This window comes from Crocodylus siamensis, chromosome 6 (genome assembly GCF_052110815.1).
Source record: "Crocodylus siamensis isolate JL-2025a chromosome 6, ASM5211081v1, whole genome shotgun sequence".
Lineage (NCBI taxonomy): Eukaryota > Metazoa > Chordata > Crocodylia > Crocodylidae > Crocodylus > Crocodylus siamensis.
The window spans coordinates 66,510,585-66,529,677 of NC_143400.1; the positions used below are offsets into that span (position 1 = coordinate 66,510,585).

The window sequence follows — 19,093 nt, forward strand, 5'->3', positions numbered from 1 at the left end:
TGCTGTGTTCTGAAGGTTGTGTGCTCTCTCTCTCATTCTTAAACTAAAATGTTAGATTTGGGAGATGCAATTACTGAACCATAACTTTCATCCCTGGGCAAAAAAAAATGAAGTATGTAAGGAATTTAGGGGCACAAGTCCCACTAGGAATGTATGAGAGGAAAATAGCCGATGCTGACAATGAAGGTAAGAAAAAGCACGCAACTGCCTTTGTTACTAATTTTTCAGGGGTTTAAATCAGTGACCTAGTAAAATAACTGCTTTCAACAAAGGGAGGCCTAATTTTAAAGGGTTGAGAAAGTTAAGCACTTCTTAATTGCATTTAAATAAATAACATGATCCTGAGAGCAGAGCAGCTAGTTGCTTGAAATGTGAGAGCATGGGGGGAGGGGTGCTTTAATAAGAGTGCCTCCGAGAGCCAATTAATTGGGTCTGCTCCAACATGCTGTAATGATAGTGCTTTGGAGCAGCCTCCTGGCATGTGTATAGGCATCCTGAGAGTGCAAAATATTTTAAACGGTTCCAAATGAAAAAAGATTCTGGTTAAATGACTGAGTGATAGAGAGAGAAATGTAAAACCCATAACAACCCACACCCATGTTTTCTTCTTTTTAAAATAATAATGTATTTTTAAAAATCCAGTGTATTTTTGTATCCAAAACATGACCTTGCAGTTTGGACATATGCTTTGAATGGAGCCTCATAAGTTTAGGGGACTCTGCCAAGCTATAGGATGCTGTTTAAGCATTGTAATTGCAGGATAATGATTTGATATAGGAAACTATATGTATACAGCACAAGGTGCCTGGTATCTAGTTCTTCAGTTGCTGGTTGATAGCTGGGTTACTTCTCTCTGATGTATATAGTGGTTCCAGTTGCTTGCAGTGGTTAATAGTGGTTTTCAGTTTTGAGGGAAATGTTGATGAAATATGTACCCCACCATTTTTGACCAACAATAATCTGATTCAATGTTTTGCATTATGAATGTTTTCAATTCAAACTGTGTGTGGGTGGGGTGTGTGTGAAGTGTCCAATGATGTATTTGGTTGCTGTTTCAGTGCATTGCCATGGAATTTCAAATATTTATTTTGTGAGGCTTTGAGTTGGAAGTGAATTTTTCAAAATGAATCCATGGAAAACCAAGAACTATTTGGGCCTTTCAGCTCTCGCAAACATGGAATTTGAGTCATGTGTCCCCCTGTTTTAAATAACTTTAAAATTGAAAAGAGACAGATTGTAGTCTGGGCAAAGCCAAAGTCTAGGGGAGTATAAGACTTTAGCTGTACTGTTGTATCACTTAGAAGATGGCATAGAGGTGAAGCAATGAGAAGGTAGATTGCCACCTTTCTCATGCAGTTGAGTGGGGAAAGTACACAGCTTTGCTTCTCCTTTCCCTACTTGAACTGCCGGCACCATGAGAAACAGAATAATAGAAAATTAGGTTTGGAAGGGACCTCAGGAGATCATCTAGTCTAGCCCCCCTCCTGATTCATAGATTCATAGATACTAGGGCCGGAAGGGACCTCAACAGATCATCGAGTCCGACCCCCTGCATAAGATCGGAACTATCCCCAATTAGATAACTCCAGCCAGGGCTTTGTCAAGCTGGGTCTTAAAAACCTCCAAGGATAGAGATTCCATCCAGGGTAACCTGTCTAGGTAACTCATTCCAGGGCTTTACCACCCAGGGATACACCACCCTCTCTAGGTAACCCATTACAGGGTTTCACCAACCTCCTATTAAGAGAGTTTTTTCCTAATATCCAACTTAAACTTCCCTTGCTACAACTTGAGACCATTGCTGCTTGTTCTGTCACCACTGCGAACAGTCTAGCTCCATTCTCCTTTGAACTCCACTTCAGGTAGTTGAAGGTTGCTATTAAATCCCGCCTCAGTTTTCCCTTCTGCTGACTAAATAAGTCCAATTTCCTCAGCCTCTCCTCAGAAGTTTGTGCCCCAGGCCCCTAGCCATTTTTGTTGCCCAATGCTGGACTCTCTTCAACTTGTCCACATCCTTTCTGTAGTGGTGGGCCCAAAACTGGACAGAGTACTCCATATGTGGCTGTAACAGTGCAAAGTTGAGGGGAATAATTACTGTTGGCAACACAGCCCACTAATGCAGCACAGTATACTTTTAGCTTTCTTGGCAAAAAGGGCACACTGACTATAAATCCCGTGTCTGTTTCTGCAGAGCTGCTGCTTACCCAATTGATCCCAAGCCTGTAGTGGTACATGGGATTCTTCTGTCCTAAGTGCAAGACTCTGCACTCGACCTTGTTGAAGCTCATGAGACTTCTTTTGCCTTAATACTGCAATTTGTCTAAGTCACTCTGAATTCTAGTCCTACCGTACACTATTTCCCCCCAGCTTGGTGTCATCCACAAACTTGCTGACAGTGCATTCCATCCCATCTTCTAGATTTGTTAATGAAGATATTGAACAAAACTGGTCTGAGGACCAACCCTGGGGCACTCCACTTGATACTGGCTGCCAACTAGATATTAAGCCATCACTACCCATTGAGCCCAGTGATCCAGCCAGCTTTCTATCTATGTTACAGTCCATCCAACCCACACTTCCTTAACTTACTTGCAAGAATGCTGCGGGAGACTATTAAACGCCTTGCTAAAGTCAAGGTATATCATGTCCACTGGCCTCCTGGCATCCACACTGCCAGTCATAAAAGGCAATCAAGTTGGTCAGGCATGACTTGCCCCTGTTGATCCCATTCTGACTGTTTCTGATCACTTTCTTCTCATCCAAGTGCTTAGAAATGAATTCCTTGCAGATCTGCTCCATGTTTTTTTTCCAAGGATTGAGGTCAGGCTGATTGGTTTGTAGCTCTCTGGATCCTCCTCCTTCCCTTCCTTAAATATAGGCAGTATAATTGCCCTTTTCTAATTGTCCATGACCTCCTGCAGTCACCATGAGTTTTCAAAGATAATGGCCAGCAGCTCTGCAGTCGAATCAGCCAACTCCCTCAGCACGCCCAGATTTGTTTATATCCAGATTTTCTAAGCAGTCTATAACCTGTCATTTTGCTGCTGAGGGCTGCTCACTTTCTTCCCTAACTGTGCTACCAGGTACAGTACTCTGGGAGCTGACCTTGCTTATGAAGACTGAGGTGAAAAAGGTGCTGCATACTTCGGCCTTTTCTGCATCATCTGTCACTAGGTTGCCTCTCGCATTCAATAAGGCACTCGCACTTTTCCCTTGACCTTCCTTTTGGTGCTAACATACTTATAGAACCCCTTCTTGTTACCCCTTGGTAGTTTCAACACCCATTGGACTTTGGCCTTCCTGATTTCATCCCTGCATGCCCAAGCAATATTCTTGTACTCCTCCTTAGTCACCTGTCCAAGCTTCCATTTCTTGTAAGCTTCCTTTTCCTGTTTAAGCTCATGAAAGAGTTCTCTGATAAGTCAAGCTGGTCACTTGCCATATTTGCTATTCTTCTTGCACATCAGGATGGCTTGTTCATGCACCCTTAGTAAGGTTTCTTTAAAATATAACCACCAACTCTCCTGGACTACTTTTCCCTACTCAGGCTGGCCTCCCAGGGGATGCTGCTTATCAGTTCCCTGAGAGAGTCAAAGTAAGCTTTTCTGAAGTCCAGAGTCCCTACTCTGCTGTTCTCCATTCTTCCTTTTCTCAGGATCCTGAACTTGATCATCTCATGGTTACTGTTGCCCAATTAGCCATCCACTTCTACATCCCCCACCAATTCTTCCTTCTTTTGTTAAAAGTAGGTCAAGAAGATCACGGTCCATGGTTGGTTTCTCCAACACTTGCACCAGAAAGTTGTGCCCAGTGTTCTCCAAAAACTTTCTAGGTTGCCTGTACACTGCTGTATTGCCCTCCCAGCAGATGTTAGGGTAGTTGAAGTTCCCCATGAGAACCAGACCCTGTGATCTGGAAACTTTTGCCAGGTGTCTGAAGAAAGCCTCATCTCTTTGGTCTGGTGGTATATAGCAGACACCTACCACAACATCACCCTTGTTGCTCTCCCTCTGACCCTAACCCAGAGACTTTCAACAGGACTGTCTCCACAGTTTCCTACTGGACTTCTTAGTAATCATAGAGTTTTTACCCACAGTGCAATGCCTTCTCTTCTTCCCTTGCATGTCCTTCCTGAACAGTTTGTACCCATCCATGACAGTGCTTCTGTCATGTGAGCTCCCGCCAAGTCTCTGTTAATCTAGTCATGTCATTAGTTTCTTGACTGTGAGAGGACTTCCCATTCTTCCTGCTTGCTTTCCATGTATTCATGTACAGACACCTGAGGTAACTAGCCAATTGCCCTACTTTCTCAGTAAGAATGAAGAGGCCTCCCCTGTTACCCCTTCCTTCTTGTGCTTCCACAGGTATCCCAGTTCCCCACTTACCTTAGGAATTTGGTCTCCATCACCTGGTGAACGTAGTTACCTAGTTTAAAGCCCTCCTCACTAAATTGCCAAGTCTGTCTGTGACGATATTTTCTCTCTTTTCACCAGGTGGATCCTGTCTCTGCCTAGCAATCCTTTTTTGGAACAATATCCCAAATTCAAAGAAGCCAAATCTGTGCTGACAACACCATCTGAGTAGCCATGAATTGATTTGCAGTATGCATCCACTTCTCCCTGGGCCCTTTGCCTTGACCTGAAAGATCAAGGAGAACAAAACCTGTGCCTTCACCCTTGAACCCAGAGGCCTGTAGTCACTCTTGATCTACTCAGGGTCACTGCCTGGCAGTATCATTGGTGCTCATGTGGGTGAGCAACATGGGGTAGGAGTCAGAGGATTGGATGAGTCTTGGTAATCCTTCCATGATATCTCATCTCTGGGCTCCAGGCAAGCAGCAGACCTCCTAGGACAACAGGTCAGCCAACAGGTGGATCCCTTCATCCCCCACAGAAGAGAGTCTCCAACTATCACCACCCATCAATATTGTTTTTCCCCCCTCTTCTAGAGTTGGAAGGGACATGGTAGATCGAGTCTGACCCCCAGCTCCAGGCAGGAAGGAGGGATGGGGTTGGGTAACCCTAGACAAATGCCTGTCTAATCTCCTCTTGAACACCACCAGGATAGGGAAAAGCACCACCTCCCTTGGAAGCCCATTCCATATTTTGGCAACCCTTGCCATAAAGAATTTCTTCTTAATGTCCAATTTAAATCTGTTCTTCTTCAGTTTGTGGTCCTTATTCCTGGTAACCCCAAGAGGTACCCTTTTAAACAGTGTCCCCTATTCCCTGCTGGCCTCTCTTGATGAATTTGTAGGCAGCCACAAGATCGCCTCTCAGCCTTCTCTTGTGGAGGCTGAAGAGATTTGGGTCCTTCAGTCTGTCTTCATAGGATCTTACCTGCAAGCCATCAACCATATGAGTAGCCCTCCTCTGAAGCCTCTCAAGATTATCCACATCCCATTTGAAGTGCAGCATCCAAAACTGGACACAGTATTGTGGTCTCACCAATGTCACATAGCGGGGAATTATCACTTCCCTAGACCTGCTCATGATACTTCTGCTGATTACAAGAAAGAGTGTGGTTAGCCTTGCTTATTACCTCATCACACTGGTGACTCATGTTCATTTTTGCATCAACCAGGACTCTGAGATCTCTTTTCACTGTTGTCGTGATCAGAATGGTACCTTCTAGTCTATAGGTGTGTTGGAGATTCTTTCTCCCCAGGTGCAACACCTTGCATTTATCTTTGTCTAATTGCATCCTATTCTGATCTGCTCACTTCTCCAATTTGTCCAAAACTGCCTGAATTTGCTCCCTGCCCTCCAGTGTGTTTGCTGTGCGCCATAGTTTGATGTCATCTGTGAATTTGGACAAGTGCTTTCAACACCTTCATCCAAATCGCTGATGAAGATATTAAACAGTACTGGTCCAAGGACAGAGCCTTGGGGGACACCACTGCCCATATCCCTCCAGGGAGAAACCGACCCATCCACCACCACTCTCTGGGTGTGTCCCATAAGCCAGTTTTTCACCTACCTTACTATGAAAAAATCCACATCACAACTACTCAGTTTGCTCATAAGAATTGGGTGCGACACTGTGTCAAAGGCCTTTTTAAAATCCAGGTAAATCATATCTACTTCCTCCCCTGCATCTAAGCACTTTGTGACCTGGTCATAAAAAGAGAGCAGGTTAGTCGGGCAGGATCTGCCTGCTATAAACCCATGTTGGTTGCCCCTTACCTTTGTGTTACCTGCTGGCCCCTGCAAATGTGATCCTTTATGATTTTTTTTTTTCCTAAGGTCTTCCTGAGAATACATGTGAGGCTAACTGGCCTATAATTACCCAGGCCCTCCTTCCTCCCGTTCTTGAAGATAGAGACCATGTTGGCCCTTTTTCCAGTCCTCTGGGATCTGTCCCAAGTACTAGGAGCACTCAGTTGTGCCAGTGGTTCTGCTATGTCATTGGGCAATTCCTTTAGTACCCTTGAGTGAAGATCATTGGGGCCTGCTGACTTAAATATGTCCAACCCTTCCAAGTGCCCCTTTACAAGGTCCGTGCTGACCATTGGTGGGTTGGTATTACTCTCACTCCAGGCTAAAGACTCATTGGGATTTGCAACTGTATCCATGTCCAGGAAAACAGAAGCAAAGAAACTATTTAAGAGTTCTGCTTTTTCCATTCTATTAGGTACGAATTACCCTAGTCCATTCTGTAGAGGCGCTATGTTACCTTGCACCTTCTTCCTGCTCCCTATGTACTTAATGAAGGACTTTTTTGTTAACCTTAATCTTTGTTGCCAACTTGAGTTCTGTATCTGCTTTGGCCTTCCTCACTGCTTCCCTGCAAGTGCGAGGCAAGTAGGTATACTCCTCTTTGGTGGCTGCCCCGTGCTTCCACAGCCTATAGGCCTCTTTTTTTTTTCTTCTGAAGGCTCTCCTGGATTTCCTTGCACAGCCAAGAATGTTTCTTGGCTCTTTTGCCTCCCTTTTGCTTGTACTGGGATAGTGTCCCTCTATGCCTGTAGGATCAATCCCTTGAGGAACTCCCACCCTTCTTGGACTCCCATCTCACCGTTGCGATTGCCCCTCAGTCCCATTCTAACCAATCTCTTCATCTCATTGAAGCTGGCCTTTTGGAAGTCTAGCTCTACTGTCCTACTATTTTGTCTTTTTCCCCCTTTATACCGGATAGTGAATCTTATCAACTGGTGGTCACTATCCACTAGGTTACTTTGTACCTCTAGCTCCCCCACCAAGTCCTCCCCCAAGGACAGCACCAAGTCAAGTAAGGCATCTCCCCTAGTGGGACTTCACACATCCTGCATTAGATGCAGGTCATGTATTCAGGTTAAGACCCTACATGAGTGGGCAGACCTGGCCAACTGCTCCTCCCAGCAGATGTCCAGGTAATTTAGGTCACTCGTTACAGCTAGTTCTTTTGAGCATGCTGCCTTTGAGAGCTGTTTTGAGAATTCTGTGTCTTCATGGCAGTGGCCTTGATCTTCCCAACCTTAGGGGGATTCCTGGCTTGGCCTCTTCCACCAATCGAATGTGCTCTTCCTTCTCTGTTGCTAGTGCTCCATATCTGTTTTCCAAGCAAACTCCTGCAGGTGGAGATGATGACAACTTCTTGCTGCCAGAGGTCACAAACTTCTAGCTTCCACCTTCCTAGAGTTCCATGCCATCTTCCTTTTCTAGCACTGCTTCTGGCAGTCCTTCTTCCACAGTCCTAGAGTTTTCCTCCAGCATGGAATTGATGAAGCCCTCATCTTAGAGGATGCTTCAGAGCCTTGCTACCTCCTCCTGTAGCTCTCTTGCCTTCTCCCTAAGGGACACTTGTTTAACAAGGACACGTGCAAAGTCCTGCCTGAACTTAGGATGGAACAATCCCATGTATCAGTACTGACTGGCTGGGCAGCAGCTCTGCAGAAAAGGATATGGGGGGTTACAGTGGACAATAAGATTAATATGGGCCAACCGTATGGCCTTGTTGTGAAGAAGGCTAATGGCATCCTGGGCTGCATCGGTAGGGAAGTGATTATTCCCCTTTATTCAGCATTGGTGAGGCACGTCTGGAGTTCTGTGTCCAGTTTTGGGCCCCTCACTGCAGAAAGGATGTGGACAAATTGGAGAGAATCCAGTGGAGGGCAACAAAAATGGTCAGGGGACTGAGGCACATGACTTCTAAGGAGAGGATGAGAGAACTGGAGTTGTTTAGTCAGGAGGAGACTGAGAGGGGATTTAATAGCAGCCTTCAATTACATGAAGGGGATTCAAATGAGGATAAAGCTAGACTGTTCTTAGTGTGGCAGAACAAGAAGCAATGGTCTCAAGCTGCAGCAAGGGAAATTAGGGTTAGATATTAGGAAGAATTTTTTTTTCACTAGGAGGGTAGTAACACACTGGAACAAGTTACCCAGAGAGGTGATGGACTCTCCGTGCTTGGAGTTTTTAAGACCTGGCTAGACAAAGCCTTGGCTGGGATAATCTAGTTGGGGATGATCTGCTTTGAGCAGAGGGTTGGACTAGATAACCTCTGGAAGTTCCTTCCAACCCTAACTTTTTATGATTCTGTGATTCTGTGGTTCTATGGCAACACCGAAAGACACCACTCAGATTGCAGGCACTACCCATCCTGCCCACTGTGGCTGACACTGGAAGGAACTTGCAAGCTGATGTTTGCACAGTCCCAAAACCTGGACCTGGGTGGAAGTCTCAATGGTGTGCATTCCTTCCTGGACAAACACCTCTCAGGTGCAACATATCCAGTCACAGATTTCTTAATAGGTTAGACAATTGATTTGTTTAAGACCCTTTGGATAGGGATGATCTTGCTTCAGGCAAGGGGTTGGCTAGATGACCTCTGGAGGTCTCTTTCAGCCCTACTTCTTTGATTCTCTGGAACTACCCTATATCTTGTGTACAATATAAATCCCTCTCCTGGAGCAGAAGAGATACTGAAGGGTAGACAACTACAATCTGCTTCTGATCTGCTCCTGCATATGTTGGGTTGGTGGGAAAGTTACAGTTCAGCACAAAATGTATGTGAATTACGTTAAGTCATCTTATTGTGTGTAGGTAAGGAGAGACCCTGGTGACAGAGGTATCACGTCGACAGCAGTGACTTGATGCTGTTTAAATGGTATGGATTCGGAATGCTTTTATTTAGTCTTGTTTCAGCTGTATTAATCCTACAGTTCTTATTAGTAACTAAATTCCTACAAAAATTCAAATGTGGTTTGCCTTCCCAAGCTCTACCAAACTACATCCAGTAATTGCAAATCACTGAACTTCAAATCACTAACAAAGTAGACATTGTTTTCTACTGGCTTTTAACACGGACGAATAGAAGTGTTATGCCAACACTTACTGGATTTATTTTAGTTTATCATATCAAATGCACCTGTAATTGTGACACATGTTTACAGCACTGAAATCCTAGACAAGAACCTTCATAGTTTTTAGGTGATTACTTTTTTTAAGATGAGGGAGGAGAGTACATCTGAAGGTTTCTTGCATTTATTCTTGCATTGTATCATGGTCATTTCACTTTCTTGACAGTGCCAAACATCCCCTTGGTTAAGCCTTTCTAAACTAATCCCAGGTACAGTCTTACATCCTCCCCTCCCTTTAAAGCAGTTTCTTCTGGGCAGCCTCAAACAAATCTTACTGATTTGCATAGAAAATATTTCCTGTTGCTCCCTTCCCTTGCCTCTTGTTTACTTGTTTGTCTGTAGTCAGTGAACTTTATGGTTAGGGACAGCTATTACACATAAACCAGTTTAAGTGATCAGAAACTGGTTTAAACCTGTAACAGAACATAAGTTCAGTGCACATAAACCAGTTTCAAAATGTCTGAAACTGGTTTGAGATAAAGCTGGTTGAATGTAGTATCAGACTGATTGAGCTCAAACTGGTTTATGCAGTGTCTGTCCCAGACGCCTTCCTGGTTTAAGTTGAACCAGAGTCCCATGGGTGACCTGGTGTCTCTTGAGTCAGGGGGGATGTGCCCCCCTGACACCAGTCTGGCCACCAGGGGATACCCTATAGTCACTATCCCACTGACTGGGGAGGGAGGTTCCCTCCTGCTGTCAATCTCTCACTTGCCAAAAAGCAGCAGTGCTGCTTCTGGAAGTCCCATGGCCACTTCTGAAAGTGGCACAGCCACTTTTGCTGGTGGCTCTGCTCCCTGGCCAGCGCTTGCATGGGGAGCACTGACATTCCCGCCTGCCCCCCTGCCCATTGCCTATACAGGGAGTGTGGCCTGATGAGGTGCATCAGTGCTTTCAGGGTATGCACATGCAGCCCTCTGCTCCCCCTTTGTGTCACCACTGCAGAGTCCCCCAGCATCCCTGATGCTTTGCAGCCCTGGCCTTTGCTGTTTGCTCCAGAGGACAGGGCTGAACCTGCCTCTCTGCTCCCTGCCAGAGCTCTGATTGAAATTGCAGGCACATCAGGGTCTGCCTTGCTTCCCCCTGCCCTGCCCCTTTTGCTGCTCAGGCAGGGATCCCCTCCGCCCTTCTTCCCTCCCATCTCCCACAGCACGTATCCCAGCCCTACAAATGATAGGCTGTAGTATGCTAGCAAATGCTGAGAGGACTAATTTCACTGGGACAGGCAGACAGTACACTGTCTACTTAGGACTTTTTGGAGCTAATCAACAGGCCAGCTGGTAATGTCCCTCTGTTCCGTCCTTTGGAAAAAGCTGTTTAAGACCTGGAACTAATGACAGAGGCTTTTGTATTGTTGATAGGCTGATAACACTGTGTTATCAGTCCTCTTCTGGCTCCCTTGCCTGTCAGGTTTGCAGACAGTATGAAGAAGCAGGGAGAGTGAGATTCAAAAGCTCTGTATCATCAACGGATGCATACCCTGTGCATCCCCTCTGTCTCAGAGTGCTAGCTTGGGGCTGAGGGCTGGCAACACTCCTGCCCCGTGAGCAGAGTGTGTGGAAAAGCCTGGGATGGTGCAGGCCAGCTGGGGACTTACACCCCTTCCTAATCGGAGCATCCTGCTGGGGCCTGGCCATGCCCCCTCTCCCCCCAGCTCAGTGCTTTGGAAGGGAAGGGAAGGCTGCTCTAGTGCCCTCTGGCTTCTAGTCTGAGCCATTGAAGGCATGTGCCTGCATTTCTTCACTGCAGAGGGAATGTCTGCACAGTTGGAAACTGGTTCAGTCTAGGTTAGACTAACCTGCAAAGATTGAATCAATTTGGGCCCAGGCTTTTTGAATTTCTCTCTGTGTAAGGGTGCCTTTGGGTGCCTGCCACTTTAAGGGCAGAGGCAGGCAGCTACCAGGTACCTGATGAGGGTAGCCATTTTGAGCCACAAGGCTTATAAAGGCTGCAGTTGGCTGCTGCCAGGAGAGGCAGAAACATTGCCTAACTGAGCTGCAGCGGGAACAACCATGGAGGTTAGGACAGGAGCTTATGGGGTTGGTTTGGAGGCTCCTGGTCCTGGACAAGGCTTAAAACTGTACCTTGCTGGGGAATGTGGCCTGATGGGGTTCCTTGTGGCACAGGAGCCCCCAGGAAATGCCAGGCCAGTTACCTCCCTGGTGAAAGGTGAGGAGGGACACCTTAACTCCAGCCCCCATTTTTGGGTGAGTTTTGAGGGCAGCTGGGGGAGTAGTGGGTGCCATACTCATGTGTAGGTGCCTGAGCCTAGCAGTGATGAGAGATCCTGGAGAACCCAGAGGGGGTAGTGTAGAGTTCTGGGAGTAGTGGGGGCCAGATATGCCCACCTGTAGGCACCTGAGCCTAGCAGGGATATGAGGTCCCAGAGACCCCAGAGGGGGTAGTGTGGAGAACGTTGGGAAGCCCCGCACAGAGTGGGGTTGAAGTGCAAGTAGGCCTGAAGGGCTGTGCTTGTGAGGGGGCTGAGCAGGGCTGAAGTTGGAGTAGGTCTGAAGGACAGTCCACGGGGTGTACTCAGTAGGGACAAATGAGAGTAAATTTAAAGGACAGCACAAGGGCCTGAGAAATTGTGCTCAGTGAGAGGTTTGGGGCAGAATTAGTCCAGGGTTTGGCATAAGGAGGGAAACTTGTAGGAACCAAAGATTCTGCCTGGCAAGGCCTGATGGCCCAAGAGGGGCTGCTCAAGGAGTAGGGCAGTGGGGTGTGGCCTGGAAATGGGCAGTATGCCAGAGGCCCTGGTCAGAGAGGGGTGGAGTGGAAGAGACCTCCTGTGAGAAGGGAGGTGGTGTGAATGTGTGTGTGCATGGAGTTGAACTTTGGACTCAGTTTTTTCTCTGGTCTCAGACCAGGAGCAGTGTTAACCTGGATGCCATCTGCAAGGCATGGGCTGTAGTGTAGGGGAGGAATAGAGCTACAAATGGCGCCCCCTGCCCTTGAGCATGTAATGGGCAATTTCCTGCATTTACCATCTGTTTGTAGGAACAGCAAAGTCATGGGAGACGAGATGGGGCAGATTGCCCTGTAGCGACAGGTGGGCATGCCAACATAAGATCCAGCCCCGAGAGGGCCCCCTGTCACACTCTCCTTAGCCCATGAGGTGGAGACTATTCCTCCTTTTGTGCTCAGCATACCCTTCACATACTAAGGTCACTGATGGAAACAGATTTGTACTAGTAATTCAGATTAACGTTTGTGGTGGTTGAATGAATGCAGAACCAATTTCACTGAGAATATGCCAACTTTTCCAGTTTAAGACACTTCACTAAAAACACATCAATAGCAAGAAAGAATTTGGGATAAATGGCACAGGCAGTTCTTGTAGCATTGCAGTTAATGAATGACCTCCCTGACAGAAGTAGCTAACATAATTAAAGGCACTAAAGTAGTCTTTTTGACTACTGCACTGATTCTTACCTTTTCAGGACATAAAAAATATATTGCCTTTGGCTTAAGGAAGAAGATAATCATTTGATTGCTGCTGGACTGTAAATGAAGTAGACAGCGCAACTCCTTAACTGGAACCATCACTGATGATTTATATTTAATAGAAAACCATTTCAGACTGTTCATGTCTTTCCTAACCATATTTAGCAGGTACTTAGGCAGCAGATCTAGGGATTGTTTAATATGATCTTTTGACCAACATCCTGAATATTACTGCCTCCAGAAAGACCTTATAACAATTGGAACTGTGGACTTTGTAGTGTTCCTGTGTTAACTCGATGACAGTGGGCAGCATTTTACTAAAATGTGCATGTGAAGCATGCCTGTGGTGCCATTAGTGTTCTTGAAAATGTTTGTGGTGTGGGAACAAGGGACAAGAATCTAATTTTCTTCCATGTCCTGTGACTGCCATGAACACCCTTTAGTCTAGCGGTTTTGTTTTGGTCTGATGAATCTAATGTTTTTTTCTGCGTGAAAGTGCAGCTTCAATAGGTAGGATGAAGTGACTGTTCATGCACATGGACTAGACTGGTTAGAGCACTGTCCTGGAGGTAACACATGTGAGTTTGAATTCCCTCAGGTGGTAGAAGAAACTGAAGTGGTGTAAGTGATCTATTAGTGGGCTGTTATAAAAAGCTGGGTGATTTAGCATCTCCTCCTCCAATAGCTATATTTTTAAATGCAAAGAACTGAGCAAAGGTCACACTTTCAGCGTGACTGCTAGGTGGCTACCTTTCACAGGAGTATCTGGTTGTGGATTTTAAGTGGATGAGCTTGCCTCCCTGCAGCACTTATCGTTTTGGGTGTTGGACATAAGGCTTGCCCCTGTATTGTGTCTCCTGACTTGCCAGCTCTAGGTAACTGTGCTGATTTTGGACAGCTTCTTTCTTAGTGGGCTTGTCTACACAAGATGCTACCTTGCAGTAGCAATGAGATGTGGTGACATAGCATTTGGTGGGCACAGATTGTGATGCTGACCCTACTGCGCTGTAGCTTGTTGCTGTGGTGCAGTAGGGTCAGAAACAACCTGTGCACTGCCAGGACTGCGCAGTAACGGCGGTTACCAAGCGGTTGTTTGCTTTGGTACTACCTTGCTTTGGTAGTTGTGCAGTCATTTAGTATTTGTAGACACACTCGGTATATTGCTGTTTTGGATCCTATTCTGATGGCACCCTTCTTTTTCCATACGTTTTATATATTGAGGTAAAGTGGCTAACATGGGGCTTCTGGTATCTGGCCCTTAGAGGAGCCCAAAATTTAGTTGTCTAAATCCTTACCTGGATATATTCCTAAAACAATATTATCAATTTATTGTGGCAGGTCATTTGGGGATGAAAAGGTACAGTATATTGTTTGTTTGTTCTTTTTCTTTCTACACCATGTAGCTGACTTACAATTTATGATACTATATTTTTGTTTGCTTGGTTCTCTTCTTGCACAGACAGGAAAATGAGAAATAATAGGTGTGTTAGTATTTTTCATCAGAGGAAGGAAATGAAAACTGAATAGTTTTAAATCTGCTAACAAGTTTTCTGAATTAAATGTAGCTACTGTTAACACTTGGTAATCTTTTGATTCTTTTTATTTTAGAATGACCAAAATTTTATTTCCCAAAAATTGAATATTTAGGAAACACTTCTATAATGTATTTATTTATACATTTTGCAGTATTACTGGTTCCAGTGGTAATGCAGAGGATGCAAAACAAAATACAGTTTAGGTCTTGATTCTTGTTATTGCTCAACATTCACATTCTTCTTGTTTTGAACTCATTTTATAGGTAAGGAATAGAACCTGGGGCAGGGGGGAAAGCAGTTTTGATGCTACAGTACAAGTAAAGCAATAAACTGTTTATTTGAAACTCAAACATTGCAGTGCTTTGTTAGTTCTTGGGACTTAAAAAAAAAAAAAACAACCCAAAAAAGCTGATGAGTAGAGCTGAGAATTTTTTTTTTTTTTTTTACTTAGAAAGAGTTCCAAAACAGTCCTTACCATATTTTGTTTCAACAGTTTATCAAATGTCTAGTTTTATATTTTTAAAATTACTTTCTTTAGAAATGTAAATGAAGTATAGTAACAATTGCCCTGTATAATTTATATAATATAAAGCTAATGTAACCTTTAGAATTTTGGTGTCCTTGAAGGTTTTAGATTTCAGCTGTTCATCCCAACTAGATGGAAAAATTGTCTATCTCAGGTTTTCATGGTACAGGAAAACCAATTTCCACCCATGATCTGCTGAAGAGTTTGTTTTCATTATCCAAGTTGACCACAATAAAACAATAAAAATATTGTGTTGTTAAGGAAAAGGAAATGATGTTTAAATCTCCATCTTATGAAAACAGTTTATAAATAACTTAAAGATAATCCTTGCAGCTTCTTTAACATGCCTTTTTCCTTGTAATAGTTATCTTTCAAATAAGTGCTGACTTAGTTTATCCAAGTGATTATCTTGCTTGCTGGGTGTCAGAACTGTTTAAAACTCTAGCCTTCTTGGTGTGCTGTGTGGCTTTGTTTATTTGTTTGCTTTGTTTTATAGGGGACAGTAATTGTAGTTAAGAATGTATCTTATCATGGCTCTTGTAGAGAAACCTGCTGTGAGATGTCTGTGGGGTATTTTTGAAGTATTTTTTTTGTTTGGTGGACAGCATAAAAAGAAAAAAAAAGCTTGCTGAGCTCACTTTATTCCAGAACTCTTCCCAGAAGAAAAATGGCCATTTTTCAGACATTCTTTCCTTTGCACTAAAGTAGTCTTTTTGGCTACTGCACTGATTCTTACCTTTTCAGGACGTAAAAAATATATTGCTTTTGGCTTAAGGAACAAGATAATTATTTGACTGCTGCTGGACTGTAAATGAAATAGTGCAACTCCTTAACTGGAACCATTACTGATGATTTATATTTCCAACTTCTGATTAAACTCAATTTTTTTTTAATCCAAGGAGAATTTTGAGGCTCATATTAGTCTAAGCTCAAAATGATACCCCCAAAATAACAGACAAAGGACTACTTTTCTGACTGATATTGTATGTGGTGTTTTCCTACTGGCTTCTCCCTGGCCCAAACATTTGGGGGTTTTACTTTTCCATAGCCAACAGTAATGAAATTTTGTGTGGGGAGAGAGGAATCGCAAAACAGCTTCTTGTAACATTAAGCACTGTTAATTCTGTGCCTTTCATGCATAAAAAAATGCCTAACTAATATGGTAAAGAACTCCCTTAACCAGACAGATCTCAACAACAGCTTTAGTATTTGCTGTGCAAGAGAAGAAAACAAGACTTTTTTTATACTGTCTTGAATCATCCTTTTATGTTACAGCAATGTCACACATTAGAAATAGAAATAATTAGCAGCTAAGTTTAGTTTTAATAGAAAAATTCACACCAAGATCTTACCCTTTTTTTCCCCGTACAGTTAAATCTGGAATAGAATAACAGTTTAGGAAAGGTGAGGTGTGTTTTTTTTCTTTTGCCCCCCAGGGAATTTGTAGTGATATTAAGCAGCTGCTTCTACCAGGTTCTCAAAGAACAGTATCTCTGATTTCTATGTGAGCTCTTTATTTTTCTTATAAGCTCCAGTAGTTCTAGGTTACTATTCTATTACTGTGCTTCTGTAGAATTTATTACATAAAAAGGTGCATATTGATGGCAGTGAGTTATGACTTGTAACTCCAGAGTTTTAGAGCTATATGAAGTAGAACACCAGATGCATAAGTAAAATAAACCTGTTACCCTGAGGGCCCCTGGGATACTTCTTCCTACTTTCACACACCACCTTTTCTGTGTTAATGGTTGAGATTCAGTTTATTCAGGCTGAAATTGAACACATGGAGTCAGGTTTTTTTTATTTACCTGGAGGTTTTGTTAACACACAATGTAGCAGAAACTGTTTAACAAATCAGCCAAGTGGAATTAAGATTGGAAAATACATTTTAATTAAAAAAAAATATATATATCAATAGCTATGTGTATACATGTGGACTGTTACCAAGCTAAATCATTTGTGCAAATTGGTATCTCTGCTTTAATGGGCACAAAAATGCTGATGGCTTCAAGCACCATTTTTTTTTTTCTTTTTGGGGAGTGTCGTGTTTTAAGTAGTCTTCTTCACGGAAGTTTAGAGTGATGACACAGGTCTGCTCAAGACTTGTGCTGCTTGCATGTCATAAGCAATGCTATTGAAAATAGTGGAGTTCGTGTACATTGGTCCTGATCCTATTAACAGCAATGGGGCTGGAACAGAAGGATGTTTTTGCATTTAAGGAACTGTGGAGGTTAGGGTTCTGTTTGCACCTCTGCACCAGAATTTCTTTGTGGTCTTGAGTTAATGAGAATAAGGGGTGCCAAACATTTAACAAGAAACCCAGTTACTTGCTTTATGTGCTGGAATGGGAGCCTCCCTCTGGAAAATTTGGCTACTAAACTTTATCTATTTGCCATCTGCAAAATGGGGATTTTACTTTTTCTCTCATACTCTGGTTTGCTTTTGTCTTTGGACCAGAAGCTGTTCTGAGTGGGATCCTGCTTTTGCTATGTCTGTGTTCAGGGCTTAGCTTAGGAGTACTATTATTCTTGGTAGTCCTTCATATCACTTTGTAATACAAATAGGAAACAAAGCTCAGTGGGTATAAGAGCCTGGCCTTGACATACTTTCAGTCAAGTATTGCAGAAGCTCATTTTTAATTTCCTTATCACTTTTACTTTTCAGGTAAACCTAGTACATCAAATAAACTATGTAATGTAATAAATCGTTTTTAGTGCAAAATGAGTGATGTCAGTCGGAAGTTGCATTTCTAGTCTCTTGACTATTGCATAAATACTGCAATTACTTTAAATTATAGATAGCCAGTCTTCCACTTTTTGAAATCATAAGTGTATTCAAGTATTTGCTTGCTTTGTTGGAGCTCTGGATGATTTGTGGAGAATTCTTGTGACATTTGACAGCCACCTGCTCTTTTGGTCATAGATTAATAACACCTGACCAAGCATGAAAGCATGCTGAGGCCATCTGCCTCTCTCAACATAACAGGGTGCATTTTAGTTTCCTTTGATTAACTACGCAATACAGCATTCTGTCAGAACTGTCATATCAAGCTATGTTACTCAGCTTGCTTGAGAATGAGGGTCCAGTATGTATTCACATGGGACTGTAGCTAATATTTTGAACAGAGGTACCCAGGCTCTGATCCTGCAAAGGCTTTTGTGCATGTTTAATGATAAACTCATACATCTCTTTACTTAAAGTTAAGAGTATGAGTTTCTCTGTTCAAGTAATCCCTGTTATAGAACAAGTAAATCATTAAATGCAATTGCTATATTAAAGGAAGAAAAAAGAATTGATAGGATGCTTCTAAGGAATAAACCACCTAATGACGGCTGTGATGTTTATCAACCATACTGTTGACTACAGTTAAAATAACTGGATACCTTCTGGAATCGAGTCATGTAATACCTAGATGTGTGACTGTATGGCTTGACACAGTTACCAGATTTTATCTTGCAGCCTCTTCTATGAAGACAGGCTCTTATGTTAGCACTGAATCCTATTTAGGTAAACTGAAGCTTGAGCCCTGACCCTACAAACTCCTTTGTGTGCAGAACAGGTAATAGGATTAGTCCTAAACTGTAAACTCATCAGGCACCAGGCTTATGCACTTGTACAGCTCCCTATGCAATGGTGGTCCAAATCTTGATTTTTGGCCCTGGTTGCTATTATAACATGGATAAATAAAAATAATGATATGCTCTGTAAGCAAAAAATATATATAAAAAAGCTACTCATAGACTTTGGTATAGTGTAAAAAAAAAGGGCAACTAAGAAATTACATCAAAACAAAACCAGTTTCAGTTATTTTATAATTTGTCTAGCAAAATAGCGCAGAAGAGGGGAGGACATGCTTATTTTTTCTGGAAGGAGCTAGATATTTTCCAAAAGCTGCTACTCTAGCTTACTATTATTTTATTTTTTCTGGCTTCCTCTTTAAGCAAAGCTCTCACTTTAAAATATTGGAAGCATTTATAGTTGGCTGCTGTCATTGTCTTGTATGTTTGTTTTGTGAAAAAAATGTTTAAGGAAAAATATAACGCTGGAAACCTTTGGGCAGTAAAATCTGTCACTGCTTTCACTTGCATGCATCAAACCCTGAATATGCCAATATGTTTCTTTTAAGGTTGTTTCCAAAGGTGTCATTCTAGCCCTGACATGCTGCTATGATGTGACCATGCCTGTCACATACTGACTAAATTCATCATTTAAGAAATGGTCTCTTCTGCTCAGAGCTGAAATGTGTGA

General features: G+C 43.1%; 1 long non-coding RNA gene across 1 annotated transcript in view; it reads left to right on the forward strand.

The window, feature by feature from the left end:
• Window positions 1–137: 137 nt before the first annotated feature.
• Window positions 138–19,093, forward strand: part of LOC149862942 (uncharacterized) — a 298,678-nt gene continuing 279,722 nt past the window's right edge. Inside the window, exon 1 of the long non-coding RNA XR_016443299.1 lies at window positions 138–186. This is a non-coding gene — a long non-coding RNA (uncharacterized LOC149862942). The remainder of the gene's footprint in view (window positions 187–19,093) is intronic.